Source organism: Gavialis gangeticus, unplaced genomic scaffold (genome assembly GCF_001723915.1).
Source record: "Gavialis gangeticus isolate Ggan-Ray unplaced genomic scaffold, GavGan_comp1, whole genome shotgun sequence".
Classification (NCBI taxonomy): Eukaryota; Metazoa; Chordata; order Crocodylia; family Gavialidae; genus Gavialis; species Gavialis gangeticus.
The window spans coordinates 111,110,560-111,135,309 of NW_017729022.1; the positions used below are offsets into that span (position 1 = coordinate 111,110,560).

Here is a 24,750-nt window from a genome sequence, read left to right on the forward strand (position 1 = left end):
CATGTTCCCTGCTTGCAGAGATGTGCCCCCAACAATCCCCAAAGTTCCTGCAAAGCGCATGAACTTCTTTCTAGAAACAGGGAAAGCTGGGAGACTTCAGCTGGAAGCCACTTGGTGACCTGGAGCCACCAATCAGTCAGTGGGCATGTATCAAAAGCAGGGAAAGCTGGGCAGGTATTCCCTGGGCTTGAAGGGCCTGATCCTGTGTAAGAATTCCTATGGTGTGCAGGACTAAGCCTCTCAAGCCCAGGGAGCACTTACCCATGGCTACAAGAGAATGTGGGAAGCTCTGGGCTGCCTTTATTTTCTTGCTGTAAAGCAGCTCAATTAAATTACTACCTTTTGTCATAGCTACATTGCGGTGTAACAAAAGATAGACACCTATTCACTGTCACTTTGTCTCACCATGAAATATTTTGTGACAACATAAAGGCAATGTATTTTTCTACTCGAAGTTCACCAAACATTAGGACAACACACACAAAATGATTCTCAGTGGACACAGAAATAATTTCTAATGCTAGCTGATCTTGGGCCCTTTGGGCCATGGCTAAAGAGGCTCACATTTGAAGACCAATCATATAAAAGAAAAGAAAAGACAACCATAACCTACAACTGTGAGCTTTCTTTTGTGAGAACTGGCTTGTAGGTGTGAAATTGTAAAATTGATACTACTAGAGGTGAAAGCTTAGAATCATAGCAAATTAGGGTTAAAGGGACTTCACGTCCAGCTCCCTGATCAAAGCAGGACCATCCCCAACAATCTATACAGTATCATACCAGCCAAGGCTTTTTCTGCCCAGGCCTTTAAAACCTCTAAGGATGGAGACTCCACAACCTCTCTGGATAGCTTGTTCCAGTGCTTTACTAGCCTCCTAGTAAGAAAGTTTTTCCTAACATCTAATTTAACCTTCCCTTACTGCAACTTGAAACCATTGCTTCTTGTTCTGTCATCTGCCACCATTGAGAACAGTCTAGGTAGTTGAAGGCTGTTATTAAAATCTCCCTTTGGTCTTCTCTTCTCCAGACTAAATAAGCTCAGTTCCTTCAGCCTCTTCCCAGTCATGCTTCCCAGCCATCTAACCATTTTTGTTGCCCTGTACTGGGCTCTCCAATTTGTCCATGTCCTTTCTGTAGTGGGGGGCCCAAAATTGGACACAGTGGTCCAGATATAGCCTCCCCAGTGCTGAACAGCTAGCCAAAAATAGCTGAATAGCTATTTTTCCTGAAAAATAGGAGGTGGCCAATGGAACTTATGACAATCATGGGTAAAGGATTCCAAACAGTGTAAGAGTCCCTCAAATTAGTTTACATTTACATTGGGTCGTCCTATTCAGCCACTGTTTTCATCCTGTGTCCTTTGACACTAGATAACTGCCTAGCAGAGGATCTAGTCCAGGTGAAATTAGCCAGTGTAACATGTAAAACTCCTCTACATCATAATTTAAAGTTGGCAATAATTTAATGGTTTACAAAAGGCACATGCTCACAGAACCAGAATGCACACAACCCAGTACCATATGTCTCAGATTCAGACTGGACTGAACCCTATATTAATGCTTTCTATACCAATTAAGGGTTGACATAAGAATGAGCTAGTACAATTTACAGAATACTAATATCTAGTAAAAGCCCTTGAGCAGTCATGCAATTATGTTTTTCAATTGCTACAAATAAAGTAAAATGCATACATTTTACCCACACATCACACACCCATGGTTCTTCAAGGCAGAGTCATTAGAAACAAACATTTGAGTTCAACTACATTTTCTGAGTGGAAAACCATTCTGGCAAAAATCAAAATAAAATCCATCTCTATTTGTTAATGTGTATACAAGTCATTTCTCAAGAATCTGCTAACAGGAGGAGAATATTTTATTTAGATCAGCAAATGAACTGGCTCCATGCTCTCATCTTCACTAACTCTGGAACTTGATATTTTAAAGTTCCATGCAATGACACTTTCACATACTTTCAAGGACCTGAATGTTCTAGGGACAATAACTATGACAGTCACTTATAAACAAACTTTAAAAAGGTAGTGAGGCATAGGTTTGGATAGGAATGATCCTGCCTCAGGCAGGATATAGGATTAGATGACCTTTGGAGGTCTCTTCCAGCTTTACATCTCTATACTTCCATGAATTTATCTGTTAGGAAGTTGCTTAGCACAACAGTCAGTATTTTAAAGAACTTTCCCCATCCCCCCAAAACAACTAAAAACAGGCATATACTGTACAGTTGTTCTCCAGATCCAACTTCACATGATCAGAAAAAGAGGGTTCATGCGAACTTGGACCCTTCCCATCTTTCTTTTATATCTCTTCTTTTTTAAACCAGAATGGAGCATGGTACTCCCAAGCCCTGAGAAATGTTTTGGTACATATCTATGTGTAAACTGTAATAATCCTGGCTCAAAGAATGACAGCAGTATCAAGTTATTTTGTTTGTAAAATTCAATCTTAACTATACATGAAACCGTTCTGTGGGTGCTACACCTCAGGAAGACAAATCAATGGGTGACACCTGGCTAGATGGCAGCACTATGAAGAAAGATCTGCAAGTCTTGGTAGATCACAGACTCAGTACAAGTCTGCAGTGTAATGCAGCTGCACTAAAGGCAAATGCAGTTTTGGGATGCAGTAATAAGAAATGTTAGGTGCAAGAAACAGAAGTCGACTGTGCCTCTCTACTTAGAAATGGTTAGGCCTCATCTGGAGTATTGCATAAGTTTTGGGCTCCACATTTTAAAAAGGATGCGGAAAAATTAAAGAGGGTCCAGAGGTGGGCATTAAATACAATCAAGGGCTGGGAAAGCAAGTCATACAAGGAAAGGCTGAAGGTGCTAAGCATGATCAGCTTGCAGAAAAGGTGCATTAAAAAAGGGACAGGATAGCAGTCTTCAAATACTGAAAGGGCTGCCATAAAAAAAAGGGAGAACGCCTTTTCTGTCTTGCTGCAGAGAATAGGACATGGACTAATGGCTTGAAGTTGCAGCAAACTAGGTTTATACTGGATATCAGGAAAAGCGTCTTCCCTGTTAGAACAGTGAGGCAGTGGAATAGGCTGCCTAGGGAAGACTCTCCATCACTGGAGATGTTCAAGAAGAGGTTGGATAGCCACTGGTCAGGAGTGATCTAGGGATATATGCTTATGTTCTACTGTAGGTATTTCCCATGCTTCTGGGCTCTGCTGGTTGCTTTATGGGGCTGAGAGGGAATTCTACTTTCCCCCATTCCCCTCCCACATATTTTGCTGCTGTGTGTTAGGTTTTTTTAAGCTTGCTTCAGAAGCACTGGGTATTGGCTGCAGCCAAGGCTGGGGATTTTGACTGGAGCATTCCAATGCTGGAGGTTTCTGGCTAAAGGATCTTCCCTCTGCTCAGGTTCCAACCATTTGCCATACTTGGGGTCTGGAAAGAATTTTACCCCATGGATCAGACTGGGATAGACTGTGGCAGTTTTTGCTGGTCTCTGCAGCAAGGGAAGAATGTAATAGCATTGCTCGAGCATGCAGAGATGAAGTCAGGAAGGCCAAAGCACAGATGGAGTTGCAGCTAGCAAGAGATGTGAAGGGTAACAAGAAGGGTTTCTACAAGTGTGTCAGTAGCAAGAGGATGATCATGGAAAGTGTGGGTCTGTGACTAAATGGGGGAGGCAACCTTATATGATGCAGAAAAAGTTGAAGTGCTCAATGCCTTTTGTGCCTCAGTCTTCATAGGCAGTCAGCTCCCAAACTACTGCACCAGACAGCACAGTTTGGGGAGGAGCTGAGCAGCCAACAGTGGTGAAAGAACAAATTAGGGACCATTTAGAAAAGCTGGATGTGTACAAACCATAGGGCAGGATGGGATGCACCTGAGGGTGCCGAGGGAGCTGGCTGATGTGATTGCAAAACCACTGACCATCATCTTTGAAAAATGGTGATCAGGAGAGGTCCTGAATGATTGGAAAAGGGCAAACATAGTACCCATATTTAGGAAAGTGAAAAGGAGGATCCAGGGAACTACAGACCAGTCAGCCTCACCTGTCCCTGGAAAAATCATAGAGCAGATCCTCAAGGAATCTATTTCTAAGCACTCGGAGAAGAAAAAGGCAATTAGGAATAGTCAGTATGGATCCACCAGGGGCAAGTCATGCTTGACTAACCTGATTGCTTTCTCTGACTAGGTGATTGGCTTTGTGCGTGCAGGGAGACCAGTGAAATGTCATGTACCTTGATTTTAGCAAGGCTTTTGATATAGGTCTCACACGACAGTCTCACAGGCAAGTTAAGGAAGTATGGGCTTGATGTCTAGTTGGCAGCTAGTATCAAGTGGAGTGCTCCAGGGGTTGGCTTTCTTCAATGCCTTCTTCAATGACCTGATGACATCAAGCTGGGGGGAGTAGTAGATACACTGGAGGGCAGGGCTAGGATTCAAAGCGACCTAGACAAACTGGAGGACTGGGCCAAAAGAAATCTCATGAAGGTTCAACAAGGACAAGTCTGAAGTCTTGCACTTAAGATGAAATAATTCCATGCACCATTCTACAGGCTGGGGGCTGACTGGATGGGCAGCAGCTCTGCAGAAAAGGGCTTGGGGATTACAGTGGACAGTAAGCTGAATATGAGCCAGCAGTGTGCCCTTGTTGCCAAGAAGGCTAACAGCATACTGGACTGCATTGGTAGGTGTGTTGCCAGTAGGTCAAGGGAAGTGATTATTCTCTTTTATTCGGCACTGGTAAAGGCACATCTGGATTACTGTGTTCAGTTTTGGTGCTGCCACTACAGAAAAGATGTGGAGAAATTAGAGAGAATTCAGTGGAGGGTGATAAATATGGTGAAAGAGCTGGGGGACAAGACTAATGAAAAAAGACTGAGAGAACTGGGCTCATTTAGTCTAGAGAAAGGGGACTTAATAGCAGCCTTCAGCTACCTGAAGGGGGGTTTCAAAGAGGATGTAGCTAGACTGTTCTCAGGTGGTGGCAGATGCCAGAACAAGGAGCAACAGTCTCAAGTTGCAGCAAGGAAGTTTAAGTTAGATGTTAAGAAGAATTTTCTCACTAGGAAGGTAGTAAAACACTAGAACAGGTTACCCAGAGAGGTTGCGGAGTCTCCATCCTTGGAGGTTTTCAAGACCTGGCTAGTCAAAGTTTTGGCTGGGATGATCTGGTTGGGGATCATCCTGCTTTGAGCAGGGGGTTGACTAGATGACCTCCTGAGGTCTCTTTCAACCCTAATTTTCTATGATTTCTAATGGATGTGGCCCTTTTCTTGGGATCTCAAGTGTATTTTTAAGAACCTTCACAACAGCAGGATGTTAGCCACCACAGATTTAGGTGTTAGGTCTTGTGTTGTATCAGGGTTGACTGTGCAGTTTTACTAAGAAGTTAGACAATGGCTTTGTATAGGGATTATCCTCTCTCAGGCAGGGGGTTGGACTAGATGATCTACAGAGGTCCCTTCCAGCCCTACTTCTCTATGGTTATTCATACTGGCCAAGATATCATGATCAACCAACTGAACTTTTCCTTTAACATCTCTTCTAGGAGTTCCTGAAGACTAGCCAGCAATAGCCCAGTGAAATGTTTCTATTCCCTTTTGAACTGGAGTCAGGGGAAACATATCAAGCAAGTGGTCATACAGCAGCTCTGCATAGCATATGGTGCTATGCATGCTCTCACTTAAAAAGAGAGAATCCAAGGGGAACAGGTAAGTACCAGACATGTTGTTGGGGAAAAAAAATGGTGTTACATGCATCTATTTCAGGGGATTTTCCCAGGTTGTATATCAGGTTCGTCAGATCACAATAGAAATCTATAAGATGAATGAAAAATAAAGTAGAATGCAAGTGCAGTAGCTCCTTATGGCTGTACAGCTAGAGACCATTAACTGTAATCTTAAAATTGGATCTGATTTCTAATCATAAAATCACAGTACAAGGTTGGAATAATATTATAAAAACGTGTTGGCAAAAAGTAATTGTTTCATTTCTACACTTAAGATATTTTACCTTCCCTTCACCCCCTCTTTTCCTGTATCTACTTTTTGATGTCAAACTAGCTGCATATTGAAATATTTGAAAATACCACAAAAGCCTGTGCAGATATAAAAACTTGGCAACATTGAGTTTGGAACCTACCACCTGTTTTAAGTTCCTGGTAGACGTTGTTAGGGAGACCATAGAAATAGCATGGCATGATGCAGGTGCTAGAAAATTAATCCAAGGTAGCATTTGGTATCTTATGTCAAGGGGGCAAATATGCTTAGTACACAGGGTATGAAAGATAATAGTCCATATCTTTAGTTGACATATAATCAGCCCAGTTTCGTTGATCATCAATAACTCCACACCTGCAGAAAAAGAATGGCCTTACTCTACAGACTAACAGCTACCTTTAAAAAAAAAAAAACAGCAAAAAACTAAAAAATATAACCGTTAGGAAATCTAGTTTGCTTAATTGTTTCATGACCTTGCATTGTAGCACAAATTCAGAATACAAATTGCTTTGGTAAAATATATAGTGAACAGCATATATTGGCCATCCACTACTTGTAAAAGATGGGAACCTAATCAAGTTATATGTTGGCTCTTTAATATTATAAAGCACCACAGTTAGCACACCTTAGGGTAAGTGTTGGAACCATTTGAATTAAAGTCAGGTTTGTGGCTAATTATAATCTTAAATAACCTAAGGTTTGGGCCAAAGTATACCACATAATACTTGTATCCAGTTGAAATTTTTCCTCATTCTACATCAGGACGACACCAGAAGATTTTGCAGTTTTAACATAAAGGCAAACACTTATGGCCCCTAATAACTCAAGGATCCTCAGATGTGGAGAACCTATGTTCAAATTACTTTACAATTAAAGTCACTGGTGCAATGTTACAGCTGTTATTCATCAACTACAGTGCTAAGTAGGTCCAGCTTAGTAGCAACACAGCCATGGTCATTTCACTTCGCTGTTGTTAGGAAAGGTTACAAATAGCAGCAGGGTCTGGAACAAGAGTTTCATCATAGCCTCAACATTTTTTTAAAGTACACACACACACACACACACACACACACACACACACACACACACACACACACACTGAAAGATGAGTAGAGACCCTACACCACTGTTACACACTGCTTGCAATAGTCAGAAAGCTCTTACAGCAGGAAAAAGTAGCAGAAGTGTAAATATTTTTTAAGCAAGCCTCTATTTCTACTTTAAAAATAAATAGTAAATTTACCACCAAAATGTTTAGGAGAAGGGGACTGAAACTATTTTCCAGTCTGCGCAATTTTAGCAAACATTCTAAGCAAAAGCAAAGGCGGTGGGTGTGGGAGGAGCTTTGAAACTGTAGAAAACTTTAAAACGTTCTAAATAAATGTTCTTGTTTTAAAAATGGTAAAGTGTTTCAGAGGCATTTTTAAGTGTGAAGTTTCTTTTAACAAGTTATATATAAAAAACTTTTTAAAAGTGAAATGACCCAAGAGAGCTAAATAAAACAAAACATTTAAAATAAAATGAAATTTGAGTTGACATAAAAATGGAACTGGATTTTCTATTTCATGGGAGCCTGAATTACTTCTTTCAGTTTATCCATGAAAGAATCCTTTCCCCTACCCTTATTTTTTTTTCCTCTTGCCACAAAACTAAACTAAAATATCCATTATTCACCTAGCTCTAGTTCAAAGGCAGGAAAGGAACAGTAGTTGCACTTCCTTACAGCAGCTGAAGTACATGAACCTTGAAGTTTATTCATTTTCTAACTTACAGATGATATATGAAATATTGAGTTCCCAGTCTAGAAGCAAGAAGCACACTAATGGAAATTAGATGTTTTTGGACCTCACATTATTTAGCTCACGGTTGCTCAACCTCCAGTTCATGGAGCCACTACATTAGGCCAGAGGAGTTAGGGGTGGGGGAGCTGTGGCCACCCTCCCCCAATGCTAAATTCCTACACCCTCTTTGCCAGCACAGCTAGATCTGGGCCAGGCCAGGCCCCCTTCTCCCCACAGGGCTGAATGAGGACTAGGCCACACCCTCTTCCCTTCTGCAGGGCTGGATCAGAGCTGGGCTGCCCCACCCCACCCCCATCCACAGCCTCCTTCACATGGCAAGGCCCCATCCAACCACTCCCCCCCACCGGGCAGTGAATCAGAGCCACTGGCCACATCCAGCCCATGGACGGACTGGGCACTGTCCATCTGGCCTGCCAAAGGGGAAAAAAAGATATATACATTGAGCACCACTGGTTTAGTTGCTTAGGTTAATAATATCTTTGGGTGGCATCTGGCCAGCCTACTAGGAAAGCTTTAAACTAGGTTCTATGGGGAATGGTAAATAAAACCCTCCAGCAACAGAGCGCATGATCCAGAGGGGAAAGGCCTAGAAAAAGCTCATCTCTGGAAAGGCCCAAAAGACAGTAACAAGTGGTGCAAAACGGAAACAAATAGGTCAGAACACAAAATATGGCCAGCATATGTATACAAGTGTTAGAAGTTTAGGAAACAAATATGATTAACTGGTAATCACAGCTTGTGAAAAGAACTATAATCTGATCGGTACTGCAGAGACCTGGTGACAACTTTTATGGCTGGAATGTCAATGCCAGAAGGCCACACTATTTCAGAAGGACTAGGTTGGGAGAAGAGGTGGCAGTGCTGCCTTATGTCAAAAAACACATTACACTTGTTCCCTGCATCAGGGAGAAAGAAGATAGCAATTCAGAATGTGTTTGGGTGAAAATATACAGTACCGATAAAATGGTGGGAAGTCACAAAGAAAAAAAAGTAGATGAAGCACTCTTCAAGGTGACAAAATTATCTAAAAAGTCAAGATGGTACTGATGGAAGACTTGAATTTTCTGGACATCTGCTAGAAGGCCAATACAACTAAATTGTAAGATGTCCAGCAAGTTCCTAACTTGGGTAGAGCACAACTTTCTGTTCCTGGACGTTAAGGATACAAATAGGGGATCATCCATCTTGGGTCTTGTCCTATGAAGGTGATGGGGAAACTTAAGAGGAAGCGATTATTATGTGATATCAGTCAAGATCCTAAGACAGGTAAAGCATGAGAACTAAGATGCTAGATTTCAAAAAGGAAAATTTAAACTGATTCAAGGAGTTAATAGGCATAGTGCCATGGGAAAACAGACTGAAGGATACAGGTGCCCAGAAGGGCTAAAAGCTTCTAAAGGGCACAGTATTGCAAGCCAAAACAAGAAACTGTTCAGACACAGGAGAAGCACAAGAAGAATGGGAAGAGACCAATGTGGCTGCACAAGGAACTTCCAGATTGCCTCAAACACAAAAGGAAATCATACAAGCAATGAATAGATCGTCAGGTCACCAAGGAAGCTTACCAGGAAATAGCAAGAGCCTGCAAGGACAAAAATTAGGAAGGCAAAGGTTGAAAGAGAGGTACACCTGGCAAGAGAAGAGAAGTTAAGAACAATAAGAAAAGGTTCTGTAAGCGTGGTGGCCAGAACAGAGAGACCAAGGAAGCTGTGCGTCCACTGTTTAATAGCAGGGAAAACTGTTAACAGAAGATGCAATGAAGGTAGAACTATTCAACAGCTAATTCACCAGTCTCCACAAAAAAAATTAAAGCTGCCAGCAGACACCTAATAAGGACTGTTTGGATAAGGAAGGAGATGAGCTGAGGAATGAGATGGCAAAAGAAAAAAATCAGCTTATGATAAGTCTTAATGCAGTTAAGTCAGCAAGACCAAACAAACTTCATCCCAGGATACTCCATAGCCTTTATAAAGGGTAATTACAAAAGGATCTACATGCAAATGGCAGGAGGTTTCAAATAGAGTCTCACAGGGGTCTCGCCTGGACCCTGTGATGTTTAGCATGTTTATGAATAATTGGATGCTGGAATTGAGAACTTTCTTGATGAAAGTTGCAGGTGAAACAGAACTGCAAAGGACTGAGAATGTGTTGAAGGACAGGAGCATAATTCAGACAGACCATGACAGGTTCTAAAAGCTGGGGTGGAGCTAACAGGATGAAGTTCAGTACTGACAAATGCAAGGTGCTGCACCTTAGGAAGAATTATCAAGGACACAAATACAAAATGGGCGATAACTGGCTGGATGGCAGCACTATGGAGAAGGATCTGGGAGTCTTGGTGCATCAGACTCAGTGAGTGTGCTGTGCGATACAGCCACATAAGAACTGAAGATAGTTTTGGGCTGAATCAATACAAGCATTACATGCAAGACATGGGAGGTGATAGCACCTCTGTACTCGGCACTGGTTAGGCCTCATCTGTAGTACTGTGTTCAAGATTATGCTGGAGAACATTGATCAGGGATGATGTAGGAATAGCTATGCCTACATCCTACTATTGTTTGTTCCCCTCATAATTCTTGGGTTTGCCAGTTGCCATATCGGGCTGGAAAGCAATTCTCTCTTCTCCCCCCCACTCCCCCACCTCCACCCCGCCTCCTGTTGCTACATGTGTTGGGGTTGGGAAGTTTGTTTTCCACACAAGCATTGGGGGTTGGCTATAGTCAAGGCTGAGGATTTTGACTGGGGTGTGCTAGTGTTCCTGCTGGGACTTAAACCTGGAGGTTCCTCGCTAGAGGGTCTTGCCCTTCCATTGAGGTAAGGAAGGAATTTTACCCAGTGGTCAGACTGGTACAGGTGTGGGGGTGGGTTTTGCCTTTCTCTGTAGTGCAGGGTATGGCCTTCCTTGGATTTGTTGAGCATATTTTAAAATCAGCCCTCATAGCAGCAAGATACATTGGTCACCATTGTCCCCCTGCTATACCTGTGGCAGCTTAGGGTGTTATACCTTATTGTTGCATTAGGATCAACTATAGTTTTACTAATAAGTTAGACAATGGGTGTTTTGGATAAGGAGTTAAAAAAAATCCTTTAAAAGGTGTTTTGGGGGATGGGAGAAGAAATAGGATCATTCAAGCAGTGATAGTTTCCAAGCATACCTCTTTTTCCAAGTTACACACCTATTACAGCCTTGTGGCCTAGAAGTGAGGCTTGCTTGTCTTGATTTCCTTTGATACAAATACAAGAGACCCTTTAGTGTTATCCGTCCATCATCTTGATCCCCTATAATGCACTTATCATAGATAACAACTTTCATCCCCCCCACAAAAAAAGAAAAAAAAAATAAACAAATCATGTGTTAAAGTTTTTAGAAAAAGAGGGAGCTATTGTTACCACTCAGGAAGAGCAGAGTTATGTGGGGCAAAAATGCTCAGTTTTCATACTAGATAAGCTACCCTTGTCTACATTACAGCCAAGTAACATAATTTGCAGGTAAAGGGGCAGAGGAACACAAGCTTTGATACATCAGTAAAATACTATTTTAAAAACCACTGCAAACAAGCAAGGATATTTCCTGGGAAGAAAATATTCCAATACTTTCTCAAATGGGACAATCTAAGCAGCTTTTTCTACCATCTAGATTTAAAATGAGTCCATGATGATCAACAAGGGTTATGGCCTTACTCAATGCAACAGCCTTCAAACTCCCTGAAGTAATTTCTAATGAATTAATGTCCGACAAGTTGACAAGTTATGATCCAAAACAAAAAACAAGTAGAAACATTTTTATCTGCAATCATGTTGTTCTCTAGTGAGTCACGTGAATTTTTCTCACTATTTCATCAAATAAATAATGAAGTAGATTATTACCTCATTCTGCATAGGGGAAAAACAAAAAACAAAAACCTTTGAGGTTTTTCCACACCCCCTCTAGCACTATAACTCTCTGTTGCATTATTGTCACCCCTCTGGTGATGTAGCCCCCAAGAGTCTTTATTTCACATGTCCCTTTCTGGGTTTTGGCCTCAGTCAGTCTATAACCAGCCTACTGTTTTCCCTTATATATATTTTTTTTTTCCATAGGACCTCAGCCTGCTGGCTGATGTCAGTGATGAGTCCCAACCAGAGGTACACACACCCAAGTCCTCGCCTGCCACAACTTGATGTTTATGGGAGTAGAATTTTGCACCTGGGTGCGTAGTTCCCATCGGTTGTCGTCCACCATTCTATGTTCATGAGGGCTCCACCATTCCCTACAGCCTCGCCCGTTCCACCAGGTCTACCCTTGAAAATATGACCCTTTTAGGGTCTTCACAGTACCTTGTCTCTGGAGTGTCCTTCTGTTAGGATCTTTATGGTATTTCCTCCAGCCATGCTCTGCAGGCTGCCAGCAAGATCACGGTAAGTTTCTGGTGCTGATACTTCACCACTCCTTTCTCTAGGCTTCTTCTGGGGAAAGCTCCCTCTTTGCAGGGGCCTCCTGCTGGCTTTCCAGGCTGCTCTCAGGCTTTCTTGCAGCTTTGCTTGGCCCAGCTCTCCTCTTTCTGGTCTTGCGCTCTCCTCCCCTGCCTGCTCTTGGCTCCTCTTTATACTGGGGCTTGAATGCCCCACCCTTCCCTTTCAGCAACACCTGGATAAGGAGGATTTCTGCCGGGCTCTTTGGGGCTGGGGCCGCTGATTCTATCTTTGGCTGGTGATCCTTTGCTCCCTGTGGCTCTCTCTCTTCCTCACAATTATACAAAGCATTTTAAGCAAATTTCCACATCTTTTGAATTTGGCATTGCACTGCAACCCAAGACGTATAGCTTGAAACTACTGTGTTGCAAGAATATAGACACAGAATTGATGATTATCATAGATGCTTTCAAGTTTGGTAAGAAAATGGTAGGTAACTAGCAAGACTAATCAATTCCAGTTACTTAATGACAACAGATTCAGTCACTAAAACCTTAAAGACTAAATACAGAGGATAAGAAAGCTTGAGGTTGAATCAATTCAGTCTTTGCAGGTTAGACTAAGCTGCAGAGAGAGAACCAGCAAGCCAGCAAAGAGACATTCACTTTTGATTCAGGAAATGCAGGTACATGCCCTCAGTGGCTCAAGCCAAAAGCTCCAAGGCTTTTCCCTGCTCAAGCAAAGGGGGCCAAGCCCCACCCCAGAGGTAGCTGGAGGGTCTGCCTGGGAGGAGAGCAGTGCCTGCAGGGCTGAGGAGGGGGTGCTAGGTGGGGAAAAAGATAGGTGGCATTGAATTCATAAAAGCCTGAACAAAAGTAGTCCTCTCTCTGAAGTGAGTATATATTGAACAGAAGGGAACAACCCTGCGGAGTCCTGCTGGCTGTGATCATGGACTACAAAATTCGAGAGGCACTTGGAAGCAGGAAGAGAAAGTGATGAGCACCCTGCAGAGTCCTGCTGCTGTGGGTCTGGACTGCAAATCCCAGAGACCTTGGGGGCAGCAGGAAGAGGAAGTTAAACACAGATATTATGCTGGGATGCTGGGGGACTCTGATTTAACTTGAACCAGGAAGGGGTATGGGACATAAGTTTCATAAACTGGTTTGACCTAAATCAGTTAAGTCTGATACTACATTCAAATAGATGCACCTTAAACCAGTTTCAGCCATTTTAAAACTAATTTTTGTGCACTGAGATTCTGTTCTGTTACAAGTTTAAACCAGTTTCTTAAGATTTAAAGCAGTTTGTGTGCAACTTCTGTCCCTAGCCAAATATATACATACAGACTTCTTTAATCTACCAACCTCTAAATTGGTAAACTGCTGCAACCAAAAGGCAATGAGAACATTATAGTTCATTTTTAAAACTTATTAATATGTTTTTCCCCCTCACAAAGTGCTTTTTCTAAAGTAGGGAAATTCCTAGGAATCAGCATTTGAAAAAATGAATTTTTATCCCTTTGTGGTCAGTATATTATTCAGTTACATACCTGTGAGTGGTGCTGCCAGTATGACCTGTGCCAGTGTACAGGAACTCCAACCCCTGAGGTGCCTTTTGAACTGGACAGTTAGACGCTCAGCATGTCCCCACTCATGAAGACTGACCCTCATATCATCTGCCATGCCTTGATTTTGAATACTGTTGAGAGGGTTCCTGGTCATTAATTATAGCTTGTGCTGATCACACATGAGGGTAATACAGGGGGCTCTGCCTCCACTCACACTGCTTCCACATGCCAACTAAGCTGACTTGTGGATGTCTAGCCTCTCAAGGTGTTTCCTCACAAGATCTTCTCCAGTTATGTGTGTACGATCTCCCTTACCCTGGTAATCCCGCATCCTGTCCAGCAGGGTGATCTGCTTGGGCTGGTGAAAAACCAATGCAAAAGCAAACATTGAGGAGATTCAGTTTTTCCTGGGTGTCAGTTGTCAGCTGCCCCATTTGGTTCAGCAGGGGTCCAATACTGCCCTTGGGGGGTGGTGGGGGGGGGGTTCTGACTTCCCATGTATCTGAAGAACTTTTTGTTGTTTTTAATCCCTATAGCCAGTTTGAGTTCCGTTTCAGCCTTGGCTTTTCTAGTCCACTCCCTACTGGTGCGGGCCAGTGCTACATAATACTCTTTAGTGGTATTTCCCAACTTCCATCCCTTGTGAGCTTCTTTTTTCAGATTCAGGAGGTCCATGAGTTCCCTATCAAGTCAAGGGAGCCTCCCAGCCCTTTTGCCACCTTTCCTACAGGCCGGAATTGACCTCCCTTGTAGGAATCGAGTCCACTTTTAGGATTGTGTCCTTAAGGAATGACCACTCATTATGGATTCACCTCCCTGTCAGATCACGATCTCTCAGGACATCATCTACCAACCTCCTGAGCTTGTGAAAGTCAGCTTTCCTAAAGTCGAGGATTTCTGCATTGCTGACTGATTTGCCAGCTTTGCAATGGATAGAGGAAGTGATCAACTCATGATCACTGTCACCTAGCTTCCCTTCAATCTTTGGGTCACTCGCTAAATCATCCCCTTTGGCCAGAACCAGATCCAGCAGCATCTTACCTCTTGTTGGCCTCAACTACATCCTGGATACGGGGATCCCTAAGCTTTTCTGGCCCTCTGACCACTACCCCATGCTCCTCATCCATGTGGGCACAAATGACATGGCTTGGAGCAATCCTGGTCAGGTCATGAATGTCTACAGGGCTATGGGGTCTAGGCACAGAGGTACCTGGGGGCACAGGTAGTTTTCTCCCCAATCCTCCTGGTTACGGGTCAGAGACACAGGAGGGAGAGATGTATAGAAGAAGTGAACAGAAGACTGCAGTGCTGGTGCCATTGCAAAGGCTTGAGCTTCTTCGATTACAGTCCATACTTCAGAGACAGGCAGCAGATTGTTGGGAAGGGATGGCCTCAACTTCACTCTGATTGGCTAGAAAAGCTTCTTTCCTATGGCTGACCTGCTTGACAGGGCTTTAAACTAAGATCACAGGGGGACAGGTAGACAAAATCACCAGCACAAGCCCAGGAAGTGACAATTACAGAATCAAGAGGTCAGGTAACACAAGGGAACTTACTGTGACCCCAACCCAAAGACAGGACTCTTCTGAGCACACAGGGAAGCCCAGGGCTTCTGATCACAGGTTTAGCTGTCTGTATACAAATGCCAGGAGGATGAGAAATAAAAGAAGGAAGTGGCCTTTCTGCTAAGCAAAAATGAATATGATCTCCCAGGAATAATGGAGACCTGGTGGGACTCCATCTATGACTGGACACAGGTATAGATGATTATACCTTTTACAGGAGAAATCATGTTGTAAAGAAGGGTGGGGGTGTAGCTCTCTCTGTGAAGGAGCACTACATTTCCCTACAAGCAGAGATTGGCACCCAAAGAGGGTGGCCTGGATGGAACGCACCCAAGAGTGCTGAAAGAGTTGGCTGACATCATAGCACAACCAATGATGATGATGATATTTGAGAACTCATGGTGTTCAAAAGAGGTTCCAGAGGATTGGAAAAGGGCCAATGTGGTGCTTATCTTCAAGAAAGGAAGGAAGAAGGATCCAGAGAACTACAGACAAATTAGTTTGCCCTCAATCCCTGAAAAGATCTTGAAGAAAATGATCAAAAGTACCATCAATAACAGGCTAATGAAAGGCAACATTCTGAGAGAGAGCCACCATGGCTTCATTGCAGGTAGAACTTACCTGGTCATAGAAGGAAATGAGGTTTGGTCAGGCAAACCATCACCTGGACAAGGGAGAAGAGATCGATGCCATATACTTGGATTTCAAAAAAACCTTTGACTTGGTCTCCCATGATGTCCTCATGGTAAAACTGGCAAACTACAGCCTTGACAACCTTATGGTCCAATAGCTAGGGAACTGGCTCAGTAGTCAGACCCAAATATTAATAGTTGATGCTACTGAGTCAACACGGTGCATGGTAAAAAGTGGCATCCCCCCACAGTTCAGTACTTGGACCAGTACTTTTTAATACCATGCTCACTGGCTGGAAAATTGGCTCCGTGGTCAGACCCAGAGGGTAGTAATTGATGGAAGTCACTCATCATGGTGCCCTGTGAGCAGTGGGGTCCCCCAAGGCTCTGTCCTTGGACCCATATTGTTCAACATCTTCATTAATGATGTAGACATTGGAGTCAGGAGCGGACTGGCCAAGTTCGCTGAAGACACCAAACTTTGGGGCAAAGCATCCACACCAGAAGACAGGCAGATGATCCAGGCTGACCTGGACAGGCTCAGCAAATGGGAGGACGAGAACCTGATGGTGTTTAACACCAAAAAATGCAAGGTTCTCCACCTTGGGAAGAAAAACCTGCAGCTTCCTTATAGGCTTGGCAGTGCTATGCTGGCTAGCACTACGGAAGAAAGAGACTTGGGGGTCATCACTGACCACACGATGAACATGAGCCTGCAATGCAATGCTGTGGCTAGTAAACCAATCAAAATGCTGGCTTGCATCGATAGATGCTTCTGAAGCAAATCCCAGGACATCATTCTACCCCTGTACTCGGCCTTGGTGAGGCCGCAGCTGGAGTACTGCACCCAGTTTTGGGCTCCACAATTCAAAAAGGATGTGGAGAAGCTTGAGAGCATCCAGAGAAGAGCCATGCGCATGATCAGAGGTCAGGAAAACAGACTTTACGATGACAGGCTGAGCCATGTGGCTTTTTAGCCTGGAAAAGTGCAGGCTCAGGGGTGATCTGATGGCCACCTATAAGTTTATCAGGGGTGTTCACCAGGATCTGGGGGAACGTTTGTTCACCAGAGTGCCCAAAGAAAGACAAGGTCGAACGGTCATAAACTACTACAAGACCGTTTCAGGCTGGACATAAGAAAGAATTTCTTTACTGTCCAAGCCCCCAAGGTCTGCCATTGGAGGTGGTTCAAGCACCTACACTGAACACCTTCAAGAGCAAATTGGATGCTTTCATTGCTGGGATCCTATGACCTGAGCAGACTTCCTGCCCTTTGGGCAGGGGGCTGGACTCGATCATCTTCCGAGGTCCCTTCCAGCCCTAATGTCTATGAAACTATGAAATATATTCATAAATGATCTGGATTTGGGTATCAGAAGTGGACTGGCTAAATTCGTAGATGACACCAAATTATGGGGAAGTGCAATCACGCTAGAGGATAAGCTGGGGATTCAGGCTGACCTAGACAGACTCCCAAGGTAGGCAGATCAAAACCTGATGCATTTCTCTGTGTTGAATGTCAAAGTGCTTCACCTCGGGAGAAAGAACCCATATGATACTTATGAACTCAGCAGTGCTACACTCAGTAGTACCATGACCAAAAGAGACTCGGGGGACATGATTGATCACAGGCTGAACATATGCCACCAATGTGATGCCACAGTCAGCAAAGCAAACACAACTCTGGCTTACATCTACAGATGCATCTCAAGCAATACCTGGGAAGTCATCCTCCTGCTTTACTCAGTCTTGGTGAGGCTGCAGCTGGAGTACTGCATCCAGTTCTGGGCTCCACACTTTAGAAAGGACATGGAGAAGCTGGAGAGAGTCTAGAGGACAGCCATGCACAGGATTAGAGGACAAGAGAGCAGGCCTTATGAGGAGAGGCTGAGAGGCATGAGACTGTTCAGCCTGGAGAAGAGAAGGCTCAGGGGGGAGTTGGTGGCAGTCTGTAAGTATATAAGGGGTGTGCATCAGGAACTGGGAGACAGTATGTTCACCAGGGCACCCCAAAGGAAGACGAGGTCACATGGTCACAACCTGCTGGAAGACTGTTTTAGACTGGACATAAGGAAAAACTTCTTTACCATCTGAGTCTCCAGAGTCTGGAATAGACTCCCCCCAGATTTGTGCAAGCATCTACTATGGATAATTTCAAGAAACTCCTAGATGCACCCCTTGCTGGGGTCATCTGACCCCAGCTGACTTTCCTGCCCCTGGCAGGGAGCTGGACTCAATGATCTCATCAGGTCCCTAACGTCTATAAAATCTATGCTAGTGTTCAGTCTTTTTTTCACAGTGTAGTGTGCCCATGAGGCTGGCTTGCTGCATGCTTTCAATGTAAGTCTTGGAAAAATTATGTCAAATCAGATCCAGGCCCAATCTGCCCGAGTCCCCACCTGTTTGGTGACTCAAACAACTAGCAAATACAGAAACTCAAAAAAAAAAAAGGTCCATCTCACTGAAATTAATTGAATGAATTGATTTATTTGCATCAGCTAGTCAAACGCACTTAATTCACTTTGGTGTTAGGTACACTCTGGGGCCATCGCCATTCACTGGCTCTGTCAGGTCCCAGTCAAAACACTAAGTCCTCCTTCTCCACACCCAACTCAGTGAGAGGGTCCCAAGATGTCCTCTCCCTGTCATCTATCCTGGGGTCTGGGTATTTTGTGCCAGGTGTTCCTGCAAACACCTGAGCTAAGGAGATTCTCCCCTCCACAACCTCAGCAGCACCCAACTTGCTCTCTGTGGTGCAGTTCCACAAAATGCCTCTATGCCACTCCCTCTCCTCTTTCCACCCATGCCAGATGTCCATGTAACCCAGGCAGTGACCATTAGACTCCAAGATGTACCCCTTCTCCAGTTGAAGGGATCAGAGCAGGTGCACAAGTACTGTGGGAGGTGTAAGGACCCTCCTCCTACTATGGAGCAGAGCCAGATCACTAATAGGGACTTAAGCATATATCTTTTAATGAGGGAGCAGTAGTGGGAACATAACCAGTATAAACCAGGGGAAATAGGGGACACTACAACTCCCTGAGGGGCAGGATTCAACAAAGGTTAGACACTTACAATCACAGACATATTCATCCAGTTGACAAAAGACAGGGTTAACAAAATATAAAAAACACAAACAGCAGAACAATACTGGTTGGTGAAATATAAAAAGCACAAAATACAAAATGCCAACTAACAAGGAATATAGGGCCTAGGTACCTGGAAGGGTGGGGGGGAAAAGAGGGAAAACACAATGACCCCTTTTCACTGCAACAATAATTTCTCCCTATCACTTCACCCACCCCAAGTCACCCCAACTAGGGCTTAAACTTGGATCTCCCACATGATAGGCAGAAACTCTACCACACAGCCACTAGGGCTAGTGCTACTTCAAGCTGCTAGGGGTCTTGACCTTTTAGGAGCCCCAGCCTCACATCAAGCTTCCTGGCCCCTTATTGGAGAAGCTGGAAGCAGACCTGGGAACCTCTCAGGTCACTGCTCAGATTCTTGCTGGAGCTGGGGAGTCTCCTGCTGGCTGCAACCTCTCATAAGGGATCCTGGAGCCCAGCAGGAAGCCTCTCCTGCCAGCCACATGCCACGCTGCTGAGGGTCTAACTGTTGCCTGCAGGTCTCACTCCTTCAGGCTCTTCTGGGGAAACTGCTCCTGCCCCGCTGGCCCAGCTCTTGCCAGCTCTTTGAAACTCCTTCCTTGTGGTCCCTCACTGGTCTCCTCCGAGTCAGCTGCGCTGTCCCTTTTATCCCCCTCCAGGTGACCCCTGGAGCCAATCAGGTGACATGGAGGGTGTCTCTGGGGCCTGATTGGAGAGCTTGGAATTCCCTTTCCTCACCAATCATCTTTTACCCTTTCAAAACCCCTGGGCCAAATCACCACCAGCTAGCCCATCACATCCATTTAAACTGCCCATTCTCAGGCATCCTCCAATGCAGAACAAGCAGGAACTCACAAAACAAGGCTCTCACTTCCTCCATCACTTAGCCACTGCCGCCATTCCTGCAGGAGCACATGAGAACACTCTCCAGCCCTTACCAGGCTTCCCTGCTTTACCCAGGTGCCATGAGGGGAAGTTCCAGAGATCCTTATTCCTGGGTTCACCTTAGCTGAGTAACCCCAACTTCCAAAATATTGTTCAAATATCTACACACAAAGAAAGATTTTCTCCCCACTCCAACTTTTTTTTTTGTTTGTTTAAGATGGATGCAAAAGAGTAAAACTAATGCAAACACTGATTCTATTGTACCATGGCATCCAAGAGACATTTTAAAACTAGTAAATTACCTGCACTCTGTGAAACTCTAGAGAGCTCCTTGCATGTTGATGTTAAACAGACTTTCTGAACCTTGTCATCACTAGTTTTTCATGCATGTCACAGCAAGGACTTGTCCAGTTTCCTGCTCCAACAGATACTTTGGCCCAGGTTCACAGGAGAGATATTTGGATGCCTAAATTTCACCAGTAATCAACAGCCTTGAAATTCCCACCTATCCTCTGAAAGACCTCAGGTGAAGTTTTTGGCAGTAAAATTCCCTAGAGTTTTACTTCTGCACACCATAACTACCATTTTTACTCAAGTATAAGATGGCCTTGATAATAGGAGGAACCACCCAATAATTAGCTGTTGTACTATTCCAAGAATAAGATCTAGTTATTGGAGGTTTAGCTTGAATTTGACCCTATCCCACTGCTACACCACAAAAAGAAAAAAAATCCATCTGACTCAGGTAGCCCCCTTGTTCTTTACCTCCCCCTAACTTTTTCTCCCCTATAGCCCCCCTTCCCCTCCTCCTCCTTACCACCAGATTCTGCTCTGAGGAAAAAATTTAAAGATTGCTGACCTTGAAATTGCACACAACTATAGTAATTTTTATATTGTACACATAGATTTAGTTGATCTAGAACTAATGCATGTTATCTTTTCTGAAACTGCTGTAAGTTTTAGCACAGGTACTCCATAAGCACACTTTAAAACAGCATTTTGGCATCTACTTTTATAGAGTACAAACTATTTTTTTTGCACTCATGCACACTCAAACACCCTCCTCCCCTCATACCTCTATGGACCCATCTCATAACCAATATGATTCACTTAACAGTCCAAAACACACATTTACAGTTACACCATCATCATATCTGTTACCATACACCTGTGCTCCCATTGCCATCTCCTTGAATGGTTACAATCATCCAAAGTCACCTCCATTCCCTCCCCACCTCATCTCCACAAGTTCTCCATTTCCTTCCCTAGTCCATACCATCTTTGTCATCCTCTTCTCCTCCCCCATCATTCTCCTAGTCACTCACCCCTTCTTCATTGCTATCATTGTCTTTTTCCTCATAGTCTTTGAAGGTCTTATTTCTGAACAGTCTATGCTAGTCTCTTTTCTTCCATGTGTCCTCCCACATCATCTTCCATCTTCCTGTAGTACACCTGAAGCTCGCTCACTTCCATTCTGACATGGTCCTCAACTAGGAGGTTTGTGTGTCTGTACATGAACAGGTTCCTGGTCTTCCACAGGGTGTTCCTGAAGCAAAAACTGGTTGAAGCTGGTTGTCAGAGCCCCTTGCTGCTTGGCCAGGTGTCCAAAAAAGCACCACCTCTCTGGTTAGGGTCTTGACCCCTGTCAACATAATAAGGAGTACAACTACTCTCCTCCACACTTCCCTGGCATATGGGTAGTTCCAGATGAGGTGGTCAATTGTTTCCTCCTTCCACCAGCAGATTTGCCTGGTGCAGTTCGATAGGCATCTCTGCCCCTTTCTCTGTTTCAGTGCCTGCACAGGGAGTGCCTGGTGGGTTACCTGTCAGTCCAAGTATCTGTGTTGCTGCTGCAAGTCCTTGTGGAAAATATATTCCCACCCAGTCTGGCACCTGTCACCAGGTAGCATATCCACAGGTGACAGTCTATCCCTTGCCCTAGCCACTTTCTGCATTTTATGGTGGTTTTTCAGGGTTTCTGGGTTCTCATGGTATAAATTGTCCTTGTTCCAGAAGTTCTCCAAGACCCTGTAGAACCATGGTGGCTCCAAGGTCCACAGGGACAAGTCAGGTGGCATGTACAGCAGCAATTTAAATGAGAGACAGTGAGTTTAATGCAGAGATGCTGAATACACAAGATGCTGCAGTGCACTGGAGTGTTCTAATTAGAACACTCCAGCAGACTCCAACAACCCTTACATGCATAAAGTGATACCTTATTCCAGTTGCACCACCTTTTATGGTGCTATCGGAGTATTGTACATCTGTGAGTTGTGGTTGTGACATACTCTGATCCTAGTTTATGTCCCACTTAATTATATTTCCCCATGCATTCATCTATGCCTCTATTAATGGAGTCTGTTCTGACGCATTCTAATCAGAACGTGTCAGAGGATATGTAAAAGTCCCCTCTTCTAAAGTGTCCAAAAATGCAGGTATCATTCAAGTACTGCTTACCACACTAGAGGGAGAATAAGGTGTGCCCAGCTTATAGGAAATAGTGAAAGAGATGTGAAAAACAGGACTATTCTATATCCCATTGCTGAAGAGGTCCCATAGAACAAACAAACACAGCAAAATATGCTATAATTAGAGATGCAGAACTTCTGGAGGCAGGGGAGTGATGGGAGGAGAAAAGCCCTCATGAAACTGCACTTATGCAGTTTGCAAGGACACTCTGCGTATACGCACTGCAGAAGGTAGCCAGCTATTTATCTGACATATTTCCAACTTAACTATCGCATCAGTGACCTAACTAGATAAGTACCATCACCAACTACAAGTAATCCCAGCAATGCTGAGATGCAGTAATAAGCATTTGTTAACTGCAAGAACGCAACCAGATGCTGGTGATGTACAGAACCCATCTGAGTCCAGTGGGCAGATTCAGGTGGTCAGTTAGAAGCCTTAACAAGAGACATTTCCATTTGCAGATTAAAATAGTTGGCATCCAAGAGGACCAATCACTGGGCAGTAGGACAGTATAAGCCATGGGTTTGATTGAAGTACAAACACCAGAATATCTTCAAAGCCAGAGAGGAGGGAGACTTCTGGGCAGGGCCCATTCTAGCAGAATAAGGTCTCCTCCATGGCAAGATGAAGCTTAGAACAGGCCCCCTAGGTGCAGCCCGCAAGACTAGCAAAATGCAAAGAATTAATAGCCCTGATGGAGCCTCTGAAGGAGGAACTGGCAAGCTTGCCAAGAGGAATCATGTTTACACTCAATAAAATTAACACAGAGCAGATGAAATGCCCAATGGTGGTGAGAAAATTCTCAGAGTAAACCAAAGGCCTGCAGCATTAATACAAAACCACTACCAGGAGTATTGCAAAGAAGTCATTACCCTTTATCAAATGATTGAGGACACACTACTTGATTTATCAGGGCAACTGACACTGAGTCTGCTGAATGCTGTTTTGGTATGGTATTTTATCTTGCTCTACATTATAGTTTAGAGAGCACTGAAGACAAATTATGTGCAAATATTATAAATATAGGTTTTCCACAGCAGGATACGTGAACCTCAACATTTTCCCACCAAGCACATTTAAAGCAAATTAAGAAGAGAGAATCTAAAACCCATCATTTGACCTAATTTTGTACACTACTGAATGACTTAACATATAATCATAGGGGAAAAATGAAATTACTCATCAATATGAGCATTTTTGTAGGGCAAAGTCAGATAGAAAAACTTGTTACAAATCAAATCCAGCTTTAAGATTTTTAAGATGTCAGCACTGGATATCAGATTAAAGAAAGCAGCTGGAAAGACTTTGTTCAAAGGTCAGGTCATTGATTAATTCAAAATAAGCAAATAGAAAGAAATATGCCATTTACTGATAAAGCAAAATACTTCTTAGTAACCTGCTTAAGATGGTCAAGGGTTATGCAACCAGATGGCTTTCTCCAACAGGAAATTTTGTTTAGAAGCATATTATGATACTTAAGGCTGTAATCTAATAATCAGCTAGTAATGTGTTTTATGACAAGAGGCAGGAGTGCAGCCATCTCCCCTGGGTCAAAGTGGTTAAGTCCTCTCTCTGTACGGAAATTCAGGGAAAGGACTATGAAGGAAGATTATCAGATACTGACTAGCAAAAGGGAATAGGGAAAAAAACAACTGTGATTTCTGAGATGATTCCTTGCTTAGAATTTGGTTCCCCCCACATGCCACTCATTACTGATTTTTGCTTTTGTTGACTTGTTTGGATTTTCTGTTATATAAATCTTCTCTCACTGCATTTTGTCTCCATTCTAAAAACTAAGCCTTTGAAAAGTCAAGTTCAGCATTGCCAACATCATAATTGTTCATGGCCCTTAAGCTTATGCTAGCAGGATCGCAAAACCATTACATTTTAATAAATTTGGACTTTTTTTTTTAAAATCAGTTTTCTGAACCTTTAGAGTTCATTTTTAAATCTTCTGAAAACATGGAGGCCAAGAAATTTTTTCCATGAAAAAAACTGCATATAGAAATTCCAGGAATGCAGGATTTAATCAAAACATGACACTTCATGAGGCTCAGCATAGAAATCAGAAGACTAAGCAACCTTACAAGTTAAAGCAACTAGAACCATTCCCCCCGCAAAAAAATTCAGTGGTCCATTTTCAATTATATGTACAGTAAGCCTGTGCGAAGCAGCTAGTATTCGCTTTGAATTCGGCCAATTGTGGGGACAGTAATTCAAATCACTGTCCCAAATCCATTCGGCCAAATCTCCGAATTGGCCCCATCCCCCACTCACTTTCAATTGCTGCCCTATCTGCTCTCCCAGTTCCCAGCTTTTTGGGGAACTCCACCCCCCCCCCCC

At 43.6% G+C, this 24,750-nt stretch overlaps 2 long non-coding RNA genes across 2 annotated transcripts; one reads left to right on the forward strand and one right to left on the reverse strand.

Moving 5' to 3' along the window:
• Window positions 1–935: 935 nt before the first annotated feature.
• Window positions 936–19,358, reverse strand: LOC109296544. The gene is made up of 3 exons (XR_002096982.1): window positions 19,234–19,358; window positions 9,559–9,560; window positions 936–947 (listed from the first exon to the last, which is right to left on the reverse strand). It is a non-coding gene; the product is annotated as an uncharacterized LOC109296544 (long non-coding RNA).
• LOC109296545 lies at window positions 2,527–9,946 on the forward strand. The gene is made up of 3 exons (XR_002096983.1): window positions 2,527–2,642; window positions 6,876–6,877; window positions 9,936–9,946. It is a non-coding gene; the product is annotated as an uncharacterized LOC109296545 (long non-coding RNA).
• Window positions 19,359–24,750: the final 5,392 nt, after the last annotated feature.